Source organism: Falco biarmicus, chromosome 1 (assembly GCF_023638135.1).
Source record: "Falco biarmicus isolate bFalBia1 chromosome 1, bFalBia1.pri, whole genome shotgun sequence".
In the NCBI taxonomy this organism is placed as follows: domain Eukaryota; kingdom Metazoa; phylum Chordata; class Aves; order Falconiformes; family Falconidae; genus Falco; species Falco biarmicus.
Genome location: NC_079288.1, coordinates 40,734,336 through 40,750,357, shown reverse-complemented (window position 1 = coordinate 40,750,357; position 16,022 = coordinate 40,734,336). Strand labels below are relative to the sequence as shown.

General features: G+C 39.9%; 1 protein-coding gene across 4 annotated transcripts in view; it reads right to left on the bottom strand.

Moving 5' to 3' along the window:
• The window catches only part of ZDHHC8 (zinc finger DHHC-type palmitoyltransferase 8), a 125,664-nt gene that overhangs the window by 56,140 nt on the left and 53,502 nt on the right, over nt 1-16,022 (bottom strand). Inside the window, exons 2-4 of one of the 4 annotated variants that reach the window (XM_056340895.1) lie at nt 7,818-7,874; nt 7,702-7,729; nt 6,977-7,164 (exon numbers count right to left, since the gene is read on the bottom strand). The exons of 2 other annotated variants lie outside the window; for them this stretch is intronic. The gene's annotated coding sequence lies outside the window, so the exon portion shown is untranslated. The remainder of the gene's footprint in view (nt 1-6,976; nt 7,165-7,701; nt 7,730-7,817; nt 7,875-16,022) is intronic. One more of the 4 variants, XM_056340900.1, reaches the window with a different exon arrangement.

Here is a 16,022-nt window from a genome sequence, read left to right as displayed (position 1 = left end):
AGAATATGACAGAAACTCCATGCTATAAATAGAAGGGTCTGCCCTCTCTACGTTGTTTGCAAATGGAATACCCCCTCTTCCAGTCCTGCTCTCCCTCTTTCCACACATTCTTTGGTAAACCAGAAAATCTCATCACTTTACACATGAGGTATTTTCTTAGAGGTTTAACAGCATAAGCACTAGACAGCCTTTCCTGGTCCAAAAAGCTATCATCAATGGCAAATCATGTGAACAACCAATATAACTACCATCACCACCAAAACCATCAACAATACCTTCCAACAAGAACATTTTAAATATAAAGAAATCCAAACCCAAAGGACTCTAATTTCTTATTTCAATATGGTTGCTGATGTTACAGCATACCCATTAGTTTTGCAAGTATCAGCGCCTCTGAGCGGCTCAGTGTGATGAATGATGCTTCTTATAAAACAGCTTTCTAAAAATCAGTTCCATCCAACAGCTGTATATGTCTGTCTCCCAACAAGTGTGATGACATTGCTGCTTCCTAGTAACAAACAGTAAAGATACCACTGCTTCCCCAAACAAATGCTATCTCTATGAAAACCTCTCCATTTGTGTGTTTTATTACTTTCAGCCATTCCTAAACTGCATCAAAGGGGATACTGGGAAGTCTCACTAAGGGTTGTGAAGATAGAAATTTGATCAGAATAAAATTTTGACCAAACCTATGGTGATGAATAGCAAAACAAAAGTTTCTGATTCAAGGTCTATGCTTCAAATGCTTGTGGCAGACAAAAATGGTTCTGAGACATGTATCACAATCTCAAATGGAGTACAACCTGCTTGTTTGTGTGCTTCCCCTGCTGAAGTAACTGTAAGAAGGTGTTTTTCAGTTCATCAGGCAGGAAAAATCATGTGTTGATAGAAAAGTTGTGTAATGTAATGCTATGAATCTATAAAACTGATGAATAGCCTTGATGTTGATGCAGCTGGTGAGAAGATGCTGTCAGATCATTAAGCATAGCCAGGTGATCTGTCAGTTTTCAAAGATGTTGAATTTTCTGTCTTCCACTTCCTCCCTCAGACTCTTTGCACATGCATGCATCCTCCAAAGCCATCTTTCATTACAGCCTGAAAATCATATTTTTCCTCCTCTTCTCCCTATTCACCTAAAATATCCTCTAGGTTTCCAGGGATGATTTTCAGCTCAGTATCTCCTTTCTCATAGAGGATGGGTTTGTGCACAAACATTTATTAGCAAGTTTAGGCTAACACACTGGACTGTAATTATCACATTCAGTGTTCTTAGGAAATTCTTTGCTGCTGCAGTAGCTGAATGCAGCCATCCTACACGTGGGCTTTTTTTTTCCCCCTCCTGTGGCTACAGACAATAAATACTGCTTATGTATGCTTTTTACAGAGCAGCAGATTGGTGTTAGATTAATTCTAAAACATATTTTATCAGATTAATCTGATTAGCTTGGATTTCAGATCTGTTCAGCAAGACATGCTAAAAATCTCTCTCCAGTTTAAGTTCTTGGAGAAAAAGCAGTGAGTTCTCAAATGTATCATAACAGAGAAACAAAGCTCCTACTAAAAACAAACCCTGAAGCAATAGGCACCCAAGGCCATGACAAATGGAAAGAGTAAAAGCACAAAGAAGCATCAGGAAAGCTCCTCCAGTAATACTCCGCCACGACCAAAGCGCCTATGACTTTGCCAAGTGGCACTGCAAGATCACATTGAGTTTTTTTATTAATATAAGCAATTCTGCCTGGGCCAGAATGACCATGCGTATGAGCAACCTGCCAGGACATGTATTCAGTTAAAGACCTCATGGTTTAATCCCACAGATACAGGTAAGAAGGTAATTGAAGCATTCTTCATTTTGTTCACAGGGTGAATGCTCTTCTGACTTAATCATGATGCTTGAACTGAAACCTCTCACAGGAGATGAGAAATAGACATAAGGTGTGAGAAAAGGATCTTCGAAAACACAATACAGAGAAGGCATTTTTCACACTTGTGCAACCAAGATAACTTCTACTGCAAAAATCCACTTCTGCTGTAGGCTAATATTCTGCATACAGTGAACGTACCCCTGAACAAGGAGATCTCAACTATGACACACAGAAAAGCAGATACCTTTATGTGCTCAAAGCTAGCTTTTGACTTGCTAGGGGAGGGGTGAAGACACAGCAACCTCATTTTTGTCCCAAGTGACTGATTTCCTGTAATTCATCAGCAGCTTTGCACTGCATTAATTTTACTTTGTAAATGCTCCGCAACACGGACTGGCTGGGCTTCAGGACAGTCAAAAAAACTCAAGTGGAATCTGCCTATGTTTGCTCAACACCTCATTTTCAGGCCACTCGTCATCTTGGTATTAACAATGCAATGGCAGTTCTACCGTGGAATAAATTCCTTATAAATATGGATTACAAAACTGAAATGCCTAGGTAATAAAGACAGCTGAGAGACACAAACCCACAAGTAGGCTCATATTTAAGACCGGTTGAAAATGTGACCAGACTGACAGCATGCAACTCTTCTTAACATCTTTATAAATCTCAAATATGAGAAATATGCATATGCATTTAAACAACACAGCAAAGGACAAAAGCAGCATTAGAAGACTCAAATGCAAGTTGCAGATACATAAGCACAGTATTTTATTATTGCACTACATTTTCAGGCTGCATAAATAATTGTACATATATTCTGTGGCTGTACTAAGCCACTGTGACAATTATGACTTTATTGTGGCAACAAAATGCCAAGAAATCCACTGAGATTTAGTAATATTTTCTGACACTGCAATCCTGCAGCTATCTCCACAGGCAATTAAATGAAAATGCTGCACTGCCTCCTGCTACATTCCAGAGAGCTATATCAGGTAACTCAGCCTGCCTAAGAAAAATGTTGAAGGTGTATAAACAGTGACTGACAACTGTCAATCAGCTCTAACATACCCACTGCAACTTCTTGAAATGGTTCAGATAGGCTTGCAAGAGAAATACTACACTGTATTCCCCTGAAGATGTGAAAAACATCTTCCAAACAGGTTAATCTTCCTGAAAAGGAAACCTATATTCTTCATGGGGAAAAAAACCTGCAGTTGTGGAACATTCCAGATTGCTTTGCGCTTTCCATGCCAACCCTTCCTGCCACCCCCACCAAATACAGAGAAACTGGGCCATGCTGCACTGAGATGGCAGCAGACACCAAGAATATCCCAAAGGGGAGATAGGCACCTAAGTCTAGTCAGGCACCCAGTCTGTTGCTATCAGCTACTTGCTTGGCCAGAGGAGCAGGGAGGCTTGCAGCTGGCTAAGACATGCTAGTGCTGGCATGCAGAAAAACCCTGGGAAGGGAACAGAAAGGATGTAGATGTATCCCAGGAAGTAAAGGCAAAAAGAGACTACCTTGCATTAAGTGTGTGAAAGAATAATAAGGAAAAACAGAGGGAGTTACCGAATGTAGACGAGAGAGAGCAGCAAGGAAAAGCGTACAGAGGACAGAAAGGAAAACCAGAGTAAAAGAGGTGGCAGAAAGTGTTGCAAGAAAACAGTAACTGTTTTCCATGGTGCTACAATAGTGACATACTGAAGACAGCAAGGTGGTTTTTGTTGCAGCAATGGCTTAAGGGGAGACAATTCTTCCACCTTCAGTCCCTTCCAGTGTGATTCTCAGCCCACAGTAAAAATCCCTGCCTCAGAAGGGCTATTGACAACGAACTAAGCTTGTCCTTAGAATAAAGCAGGGTACTAACATGGAAAGGCTTGGCATTACACAAGATTGGTCACCAAATGCTGCTAGGAAGAAATTTAGTACATCCACGAGCTCAAAGCTACCAAGGGCACTTCTACAGTAAACTTAGCAGCATTTCAGTGGTCAAGGTCAGAATCACAGATGAGTCTCTGAATCATCAATATAGTCTTTAGCTCTTATAGGTTATTCATACCAAAAAAAAAAAAAAAAAAAAGATAACAAGTAGTTGCAAATTTTCTTTTTTGGGGAGGTTTTGGCTCTTTGTCCCCTATGACCTGGGCTAAACTTAAATAGTTGATGGCTGTGCTTTGTCATTCGTGAGCCGGAACACACAGAGATGCAGCCTGCATGCAGCATCTGTGCCACAGCCTCTTCCTCAAGTTGTTCAGATAACTACTGTGTCCACCACAGGACATGCTGTGCAGGAATCTGACACATGGGAATTGATTTTAACACATTACTCAGGATTTTGCCTGTTTTCATCATGCTTTTATATTACAAGCAAAATCACTTTCTGAAACTATTAAAGGACCTGGCAACAAATAAAGCAGAGCCTCAAATTCCTGCCTAGAGGGTCTATGCTACAGCATTTGTAGACTCAGTCATAAGGCAAAGTTTGCTGATAGACAGCCAGACTTAAACTTCATTTGCATAAAGTGTACCAGAAACATCCAGTAGTAATACAATTCTAGCAAACATAGCAATCATTTGTTCTGCTTGACAAAGGTCCCCAGACATCAGCCTGAAATCTCCCGCTGAAGTCCATTTACCAATTCTGCTTTCAGTGGCAGAACCAAAGACTTAATTCACAATGAGCTGGGCCTCAATTTTTATACTGAGCAGTCAGGAACATTATGCCTTTCTTATACTCTCAATTTTAAACTTGTAGGGCATAACACTGAAAACCAGGATTAAATTTAATATGTTTTGAATTCACATGATCTCATTACAGGATGCATAACTGTGCTAAATGTACTCAGAGGCCCAGTATGTGACAACTATACACACAGCTCAGCAATTCTGTCTGGAAAGGAGGGTTTGTATAATTTTACTTTAAGAACCTTTTGATTTTAGTCTTAAGCCAAAATCCAAACCAAGTGGCAAATTCTGAACACTGAAGTGGCCTGCCACTGAATGGCGATTCCCCTTAAAACTATTAGATTTTATTCTAAGGTTCAAAAAAAGGTATACACTTTTAAAGAACCTTAAGCTGGTCTCTTTTACTAGAGCAAGGCATCAACTTGCTCTTACCTTGCAGTAGGATTTGCAAGGTAACAGCAAGTTGATACCTTGTCTAATTCTCCAAGTGCAGAGGTATGTGCCTTGTGTGTCTAATTAATCATGGACATTTCCAACTTTCAAAGGGGAAAATGTGATTTAAGTACAAAGACAGCTTGCCAGATTCCTCAAACAATTACAGATGTTTCTTATATGTCTGACCTAAGAGGGCTGACTGCTGAAAACTAGACTTACCAAACCACGACAATTTCCTCTACGAGCCATTTGTCTAGAGCAAAAGAACAAGAGGAGGTCTAGATTTATGGATCACGACACAAATTTATAAATCTTTGCTCTTAGTTTATGACTTAAAAAACATTTAAGTATGGAGTTTGTCAGCCAAAGTAGCTTTTGGTCCTTTAATCGTGTGTTCCAGTTTAATGGAGCAGAGGCAGCATTTGTGTTTCCCTGCCTTAACATACACTTACTGGTTTTGTTCAATGCCACTATCCACAGCAAGAAAGCATGTGACCAAACTTGCAGAATACTAGAAATGCAGCTGCTAATTCCACTGTGGGAAATATGAGAAAGAATGTCTTTACCTTGAGGGTGACAGAACCCTGGCACAAGCTGCCCAGAGAGGCTGTGGGGTCTCCTTCTCTGGAGCCATTCAAACCCGCCTGGAGCGAGACTGTGCTGCCTGCTGTAGGAGACCCTGCTCTAGCAGGGCGCTGGGCTGGGTGGTCCCCAGAGGTCCCTTCCATCCCCAGCCATTCTGTGATTCTGTAATAGCCCAGATGAGGCAACTTTTCGCCCCAGCCTTAAGACTTTGTTTTCAAACCTGTAGGGTTCCCTGCACATCAGAAGGCATTGCTGCTGGCACACCAACTATCGCTTCTCCAACCTTGTGAAGAGATTGCCTGGCACGGCAGAACAGAATGGCTATTTACAGCTCACCTGTCCAACACACAGGGTCTGTGGTGTGAATCAGTGTCACTTAGACTAGAGGATGGGTTTTGGTTTTTCAAACAGCTTGTCCTGGTAAGTGTGAAGCAGCCCCTGATCTGCTCTAGTGTTTGGATTCTTATGCTGGATTAAGTTGCCCCCAAGTTACTGTTGCTCGACAATTCCAACGTAGAGGACCTGTCCTCAGTTTCATATAATTTACCAGACTTTAACCATTTGGGGTGACTACTCTGAACATAGAATTTTAAGTCTCTGTCAAACGAATTTTTCAGCTTTTTTAAAAAACAAAAAAGAAGAACACTTCTTGCCCCATTAAATTCTGGTAACTTAATCTCTGTGATACTAATGGTGATGATGTTTTGGGACTAAAATTTGGCAGGGTGTTGCCACTGACATTTCCTCAAACCAAAACTTTTAATCATACATTATCCCAATTTTTTAAATAGCTTTAGCTGGTTCAAAACACCACTTTTTTCAGTGAATGGGCTATTCAAAAATGCTAATCAGGGACCCATTTCACTAGGAGCTGTATAAACACAGCTGCTAGGAAGGGTCTGATACAGATTGTAGCATAATGGTTTGAATTCTGTTTGGAGAAGAACCTCACGGTGGCAACTTCAACATGCCAAACACGCTTCTGTGACCCCAAAAAGAAATGTGATGTGGTTTGATTAAAAATAAAGTGAAATTTAATACTCAAATACAAAGAGCGGAAGGTGAAACCAGAGCAATAGTGATTTAAGTTACGTGTATTTGCACAGAAGAGCAATACCACATGAGTAAGAAAGGAAGAAGCATAGATGAGGAAGAAAAAATAGCTCTGAGGAAAGAGAGGTGAAAATAACCTGAGGCAAAACCAGAGCCAAGGAGGCCAACTGAGACCTGCTCCACCTACCAGAGCGCTGCTAGCCCTGGCCACTGAAGCAACTAAGGAACATGGCCACTGAAGCAACTAAGGAACCACTAATCCTGCCAGGATTTAGCAATAACTTGCTGAAGATTCTAAAAACTGTATTCTGCTTCAGTCAGGTCATTTTCCTTCAAAATTATTCACCACCTTCAGGGTCCAGTAGAAATCCAGTGTGGAGCCAAAAACAGATGGGAAAATGTTTAACACAAGCAGACTGACTCAGTGCCACGAGAAAGCCCAAACGCAGTGATTCAGGGATAAGGCACTTGAGGCTACTGGTGGAAAGCACCGAGAGGACTGTTTCAGGTGGTTGCTTCTGCACGCTCCTGTGGATGCTGCAGAAAAAAACCAAATACTGGTTATACACACTTTGCTGTGGTTTTGGGGGTGGGGGTGGGGTGGGGTGCAGGATGGGAAGGTTGCTTTGTTTATTTGCTCAGTGCTGAAATAGCACTCAGTTGAAGCTACAGACAGTTATAATCCTAGCAATCATTTTATTGTGTCACAGAAATATATATTTGAGATAGTTTGGCTTCTATTTATTCGGTATATATAACAGTGGCAAGGAGTTTTCAAAAAGGGTTTGCAGTTGGATTGATGGACATGTTATCATTTTGGAAGGCAAGATGGATCACTCAAACTAGTGGGATAAAACAAAAATACACAATGAATTCTCCTTAGCCAAGGAAACAAAAGAATAAATGATGACATTCTACATGTACCTTAAGGTATTACAGGGGAAAAAAATGGACCAGAAAATTTTGCAAGAGAACTGACTTCAAAGAATATTTAAATTTCAATTTGAAAGGATTTCTAGTAAAGATCTTTTTGGAATGGATGTGGAATTCGTTATAACAAATTATGTAGCTTACCTTCTTGCTGGATCTTGAATTCTCATTCCTACGAAAGAAAAGGAACATATCAGTGTTGTATTGTCAGGCTGAAGCTGGGGGTGCTGTTAAGAGTATTTGCAAAAATACCTACTTACCTAACTCTGTGTGTCTCAGGTGAGGAAGGTCCCTATAATTTTGATTCTTTTGATCATCTTCAAAAAAAGAAAAAGAAAAAAGTGGGCTGCATCTCAGATTGCAAATGCTGGTATCACCCAACTTGGACAATCAGTGTTGGCTGCTGCAGTCGAAACTGGCTATGGCAAAGCAAATTGTGTTGCATAGCAGATGACTCAAATCTATTGTCAGATTGGTATTCCCACCTATACTATACAAAAAGAGGGCAACACTCATTCAATAACCAGGTTAGGTTGCTTGAGCTTTCCTTTGGGTATCTGTTCATTTTGCAAAATAACAGTTCTGTGGACTGGACAGTTCTGTACAGAATAAATAGAATTTTTTGGGAAAAAAATCCATAGTCTATAATGGGGTTTTTGAAAGGAACTACTTCCACTAAAATCTGCTGTCTTCTCTTAGACTTGCCTGCTGGCAAAGAAGGCATCATTGCCTATTCTTTGGATCACTCTTGCTTGCTTGTTTACATGAAGTGGTCTGGCCTTCCTAATAGATTGCACCTGTGAAAGATTTGCCCAAGCAGCAAAATCACTCCCAGGGAAATAGTTTTTAACCACACTCCTTAATAATGATCTCTGGGATGTACTGCCTGGACTGTGAATTCTAGCATGTTCCTGACTGACAAAATCTTTCTGTGAAATGGAGCCTTTAGTCTCATTATGAGGATCCTTTTTGCTGGGATTGATCTTGATGCTCATTTTCTTTATGCAGAGATTGCTAATTTGGAGAGGGAGATGGGGACAGCAGAGGAGAACACCAGGGGTCAAATCAAGGACAGCAGACAGGTTACTTGGCAGGGTAACTACAGATCCTCATGTTTTGCTGCAGTATATGATTTGTACATCATGCACTGCATTAAGAAATAAGACACAAAAGCTGCTAACTGTATATCGTGTTCAATTCTGGCAACCTCAGTGGGCCATAAAGTCCAAGCCATTAGGAGGAAGCCGACACTCTATGTTTGACATATGTTTGTTATACAGCCTCGCCTTGTAATTTTACCCATGCACTCCAGTGTTAGACTGTACGGCTCCCTTTTTGAGTTCCGTTTTGGAAGGTACTAACAATCCTGACAGTCAATATCTTATTTCTATCAAAACAGTTATCCAGATTCTCTGACAGGACACAGGATGAGTTCATTCCAGGCATAAAGTGACTACAGGATGAGTTCATTCCAGGCATAAAGTGACTACAGGAAAATTATAAGAGTTTACTTTGCAGCTTTACTAGGAAACTATTGATGGATTTCTGATGCCTTATCACATCTCTTCCACTGCCATGTGGCTGACATTACTTTAAACCTTTAAGCAAAAAAAGTTTCAACTGCCTTAAGTATGAACCAAGAAATTATTTCTGGTGACCTCAGAGGATTGCTTACATGTCAACTAAATGTCTATAATTACTGGTAAGAATTTATCAGAGGTTGAACTTAATCAAGATTTCTGTTGATTATCCAAAGCCTTGGAGACCTCTTAACTTTGCACACTGTGTTTATTACTGTTACTCACATAAATCAGTTTTCTTGAGCTTGTAAGGAGATTTTTCTAGGATAGGTGTTGAGTTGGTCAGAGGTGCTTACTTCACAGTTCTGGAAGCTGAGGACTTCTACCTTCCCCAGTGCAGTAAAATACAGATCCAAGTTCAAGTTTCTATACTTGCTGTGACAACAGACATTTGTCACAATTTTTCTATACATTTTTTTCTGCTAGAAGAGTCTTTGCATGCATTCTCTATCTCTGTTGAGATTAAGTTGCTACCTAGCTTAACAGACAAAATTTAAGCCAGTAGCTTAGGTATGACAAGACTGCTTTGCTATACAGGATTTTTCAGGAGGATAACGAAGATGTTTGTTCCAGTCTCCACCACTTAGGTGCAAGTTAAAAGCTCGGAAGCTTCTCTGACTCTGCTACTGACAGCATACCCAGAAATATTAGGCATGTATGGGCCTTTACAATGTATGATAGTGTAAGTGGAAAAGGTAAGACTTTGTGCCCACAGGCAAGTGCTTTTCCATTTTAATAACCTAGACAGAATCTAGTTTGACTGTTTTTTTTAAAGAATTGACCTAAGGATTTAGCTAAAAGACTGAGTTATATTATCTTCTGAAGTATAATAATGAAATTACAGTTGTGACACAGACTACATCAAGTTTTGATTCTTTCCTCATTTAAATTCCCTTGTCAAATTTTAATCAAAACATCATTTACATTGCACTATTTTTTTTCATAGTAGCAGAACACAAAAATAAGTGTAAATCACCTCAGAGTTCTTAAAATCACGTTAAGCTGGAGCTTAAACACTTCTTTCTAATGTACAACTTGTGACTGATCTTATATTTTGATTATTAACAGTGAAGTTATTTTTGGAGAAGCAAATGTTCATTTCTAAATTAAGAAAAAGAAAAGAGTTGCTACTAAACAAGTTGCTCTTCTCAGTAATCAAATTCCCCCCATCAAAACCAAAGAACAACTCTCAAATGAATGATCTCTTACATTGAGACTCCAGCAACAACCACAGATAAACGGATCATTGTCACAACACAGAAAGTAGCAAGTCTTAAGACTTGTCAGATCTCTGTTTTGTAAAGTGCCTCTGCTGCTCCCATTTCTCATGAACAACTTATTTACCACTCCACAAACAGAGAAGGGATGCATTGAGGATTCACTATTAAAATACTTACCAAGTATGAAAGTAATAGGAATAAGTCTACCTTAAAATGGTTGTAGGCTAGCGCCCATAGCTGGGATTTATGCTTTTATGTCAAAAGACCTTGGTTCAAACCCACAAACGCTTCTGGGTTCACTGCATAAGTGCATTAAGTTTTCAAACAGAAAGACAAATAAAAGATTAGGTTCAATGGTCTGTTCTTCTTAATAACTAACAATAATAAAATTCTATGAATCATTCTCCCCTTTCTGAGTCAAAGCTTCCCAGAATCATATCAAAATTTCCCTCTCTCCAGCCTTATTCTAACAAAAATCCCTGGTAAAGGAAAATGAGGAAACTCAGCGCTTGTTTTAAGAAGTATTCCCTCCCATAGAGCAAGTGTTTTTTCCAGCCTTTACTTCCCTAAATGGAGCACTGCATTAAATAGATATCTCTCTACTTGAATAGGCAGAGGCATGAATTCCTCTTGTTTTGGAGAGGAGGGCAGCCTCCTAGTGTGATAACAGAGCCTGACACAGCAGGTGGAGAACGTTGTCTATTCACAACTAATGATTACCTCAGGTATTTAGTGACAGAAGTGCTGGAGCTGTGCAGCACTCTGCAAGGTAATTGTGCAGGCCAATTCCCCACCAAGTTTGTTCCACGTAAGCACAGTTGATTTCCTGGGAAACCTTTTATTTTGCTTCAGTTCTGATAGCATCTGAAACTCTTAATGGAGTATTTGACTCAGCCTTGAGATTATCAGGTGAAAAAGTAGAAAACTGTTACCAGAAATTTATTAATTTCAGCCTTTTCTCTGGCAGAAGACTAGGCAGAAACATAAATAAGTTTTATAAGACTAAAAATGTCAGGGAAAACCATCCCCGAAGGATGGGAGAGGAACTGGAGTCATAAAGACAAACACATGGTAGAGAATCAGAAAATCCTCCATTGGGTTCCAACTCCTAAATTAACAGTATATTCTGACGCACACTGGGGAGAGACAGCATTGAGACAATCTGGTTGTTCCCTTTATGAGACGGAAACAATCTCCTACCCTTGCTCAGCCTTTCTCAGTAATCACAGGAGGAATCACTCCAGTCTGTCACACAAGGAGTCAGGACACCCACACAACTTTTCTCTACCACTGGTCTTCCTCTTTTCTGCCCAAAATGGTCAGTCTGTAACGTTATGGCTCACTACTGAGCTCTTCTAGGGACCGCAGTGGATTTAGGAGACACATACTGTCGTACCTCCAAAACCACCTGCAGGGCTCTGACTCGTGGGAAGTGGAGGAGAGAAAGGTTTATCTTTCGACAGTAGAAAAGAAATGCAAACTTTAATTGCCATATAGCTAGTGCCTAGCACATGTGAATAGAGAAGATAAGGAAAATACCTATAGCATTTCAAATTGGGCTTTAAAGAGAAAGGGCTTAATCCATTTCTCATTAAGTCACCAGAAGTAGTGAATTGACACTCTGGCTAAATGTATACATACAAAAACAGCTGAGAAGAGAAGCAGGGTAACTCATCTCAGCACAAGTTAGATTACTTCTGCAATCTATAACTAATCTTTGGACAACAGTAACAGTGCCAAAACTCCACGTGGCCACTTTGAACTGGAAAAGAATCCAAAAATGGAGGACAGCCGTCCAAAGGGAAGACAAAAGCAGATTCCAGCAGCTTTGCTTACGGGCTTTATTCATACTGCTTAACTCTACACAATGCAGCCTGGCAGCACTTGCCTGATCAAATTAACAGTGTGTCCCTAACGAGCCTGCTTGACAGTTCAGTGTGTTGTGATTAACCAAACAGTTGATGAGACTTCACAGTCCTCTCCCCACTGCCTGCCCAGATGACAGACTTGCCCCTCTCATTCACTGCCATTTCCTTAAGGACACATTAGTGACGTGTCACAGAGGCTTGTGATTTTATTTTTTTTTTAAATGGTATTTTCAGTTTTCAGATGAACTACAGCCTTAAGCCAAAGAGCAGGGAAGGGGAAGTTCCCAAATCCCCCTGGATTTGCTATAATCACTTCTGGCCAAAGAATTGTGCATAATAAAAAGGTACAGAAGGGGAATACCACAGCACCGATCTTGACTCAGACACTGCTCACTTAGCAGCAGTACAGGACTGTGTGGCAGCTATGTACTATTGTGTCCTGACTCAGAGGTGGAACAACACTGTTAGCAGGTCTGATACTTTTTGCAAGGATGTCCATCTCTCCATTCACTCCAGTTTCCATATCCTATGTCAGATACTAAATATAAAAGCCATCTTACAAGCATTCCCAACAGAAAAGGAAGTGACTGGTAGTTTTGGGCCCTCTTGACCTTGAATTTTTTTAATGGGCACATGATTCAAGATGGGCTAGCACCACAATATTGAGCTTCAAATTTGAACTGTGAAGAGGCTTGGATAGAGTTGTTCAGTTTATTTAATTACAAACTTTAGCCTTTTGATACATGGTACAATGTGGATTCAGAATTCTGTGGTCTACTTCTATTCACTTCTTTCCTCATTAGTGTGTGTTCAAGGGCTCTTACACGCAAAATTTTCATGAAAACAGAACAATCAGTCTAAATGACACTTGATCAACTCTTCCAAATCTCCCTAAATGTGTACAGTGCAAATGCAGCATGGGAAGCTTTTTTCCATAAATTAGAACTCAGCTGGGTTAATCTCTAAAGTAGTTCAGATACAGAGTCTAAGTCTGAGGTTTTTTTACTAGGCTTCATCCTAAAGTTGGCTCTTCCGCTGAAAGATGAAGTGTTATGATATTGCACTGCAAATTCAAAAGCAGGATACAGGGTATGAGATAGGCATTCAAAGTGCCTGCAAGAATCAAACATAAAAGATACTGAGCACATTGCTGCTTCCAGAGATATGAGAGATGATGGTATTTGTTCTGTGTTAGATGAAAATCTTCTAGTATTGGGTCAGCAATCACAAGACTTATGAATACCATAATGACACTTTACTCAGGCCTGTGCACTTGGATAGGCAATTGTGATACAGTAAGAAGACCCTCAGCTATTCCAAACTGCAGCCTCTTTAATTTGGATTCGTTTAGCTGCTTTCCAGCTTGTGGTTCTTTCATGATTTTTCAAGCACAGACAGGAAGAAGGTGCACACTTTCACGTAGGATGGAAATTGAAATAGCTCACTGAAATACACAGTGATCCTTGATCATCAAAATCCTTCAAAATCAGACCTGCATGTCTGCCTGAAACATAAGCTTCAATACGTCTAAGAAAAAGTTACCAGCTTTGTGGTCTTAGTTTTCCAAGAAACAAAGTTCACTGATAACAACTGCTCTTCCAAACCATGACTGTTGTTCATTTTCAAATCCTTGTTTCACCTCACTGACAAAGCAAATGTTAGTTAAGGACCTTAGAGGATGTCATATACAGACAGTTAAGTAGTCTCATGGAGCTATTTTTCATTTTAAAAGGCAGTTATATTCTTACATGTCTAAATGTTATGACTTCCATTAAAAAAATAAGTCACTCAACATTTTTACCTGCCAACACTATCAAAAATTTTTTTTCCAATTTTCACATTGTATATTTTTGTTAATTTCCCTTCAGCAGCAAGTTTAAAAATTAATTTGTAATGCAATTCTGGGTGGATAGAACTCTGAACAGAAGAAATTTCCCAATTTGCCCCAAGACTGGCAAAACTGTGACAACAGCAAAGCATACTACTTGCTTTGTCCAAATGATCCTTCTTTTCTGGGTTTTTTTTGCACACTTACTTAAGATGCTGTAAGAAAACCTGTATAGAAAAAAAAATTAAATCTCCTAGTACGTAAATCCCAAGTAATATCAGAAACAAGAAAATATTCCTTCAAAGTAGAGCTCTTAAAAAACCCCTAAAGAAATCCTTTCGGTTCCACTCATAGAGGAGCTTTCTAAAAAGGAAATATTACTAATGAATCTTATCCCTTATAAATTTATCTGCAATTAAAGCAGAAAAATCAAAAAAACAACAAAGGTGGCCTCTAAAAAACCTTTGTGATCCTCCTGCACTGCTGGTTCTCCAACAGCTAGAACTGCAAACTAAGGAAGTTCATGAAGGCAGCAGTACACGTTTGGTTTTGTTCTTTAGTCTTAACTGCCTTTCTAGCAAACAAAATAAAGCACCCCTTTTTGTTTAAGCCAACTAAACCATAGAATCACAGAATGGTTTGGGTTGGAAGGAACCTTAAAGACCACCTAGTTCCAGCCCCTTGCCGTGGGCAGGGACAACTTCCATTAGCCCAGGCTGCTCAGAGCCCCGTCCAGCCTGGCCTTGAGCACCACCAGGGATGGGGCACCCACAACCTCTCTGGGCAGCCTGTGCCAGTGCCTCACCACCCTCACAGTAAAGAATTTCTTCTTAATATCTAATCTAAATCTACCCTTTTTTAGTTAGAAAGTAAACAAGTTTGTTTTTACACAAGCTCAGATAGCTAACAATAATGTTAATTTGAGTTTTATTTAAAAGTGAATTTCTCATCCCTATTGTTTGGGGGTGGGGGGAAGGGCAAAAGAAACTTCCAAAACACAGATAACATTAGTAAAAAGGATATTTGGATTCAGATTTCTCTGAGACTGGCAAAAGCGTAGCTGAGGCAGTAACCTGATCTCATTCTTCCTGGTTTAGTTGCATTGCCCAGTCTTGTTTTCTTCATCTTGACCAGCAAGATGATATGGGAGGAGATGCACATTTTTATTCCACAGTCTGCTACTGTAGACTTTAGAACAGAAAGAAGTTCAATAGTGGAGAGAGAGACAAGGTATACCCTGTACAACACAACCCAACACCACACAAAATGAAACCTTACTTAAGTGGGAAATTCGGATAAAAAGATGACTTGTTTAGCTCATCTGGTTTCTGTTGAGAGCAAAGCTTGCTTTAATTCCTGTCCTTTTTACTAATTATTCTGAAGTATACGTCTGTGCTTAGTGTTGCTAATCAGAGTGTGCAAAAAACAATACCCTCTCTACAGTTTGAGCCAAATTTAGAGGTCTGCTGTCCAGTTCATAAAGTTTAATGTTTCTATGAATAAGCACAATTAAGCCTTGGAGAATATCCAGGCTTCAGGACATAATTCCCACACAGAGCCTTTGAAGCAAGACTTTCAGCATCTTTCCTCCTGGAGACAAACAAACTCCAGTGACATGGCATCGTATTTTTTTCCCTTTAACCTGAGACAGATTAAAATGGAACATTGTTATTGAGAGGAACCAGCTCTTCCTCTAGGTATTTTGTGTATAATGTCCTGGAATTTATCCAGATCCAACATAAGAAAGCATCCAGAAATAAAACTAGGGAAAGAGAGTATGAGCAGCCCCAGGCAAAAGTGAATAGCACCTTAGCCTTGCTTTTTAAAATTCATCCCATGTACCACCAAACTGCTGGAAAACCTCTTCCTTCCCAAGCCCCGACTTCTCCCTGTCTCAATCACAGGTTCCCACTCAAGGCCAGTGACTAAACACCTCAACAGGGAAAACAGTCCAGGCTGAAACTCATAC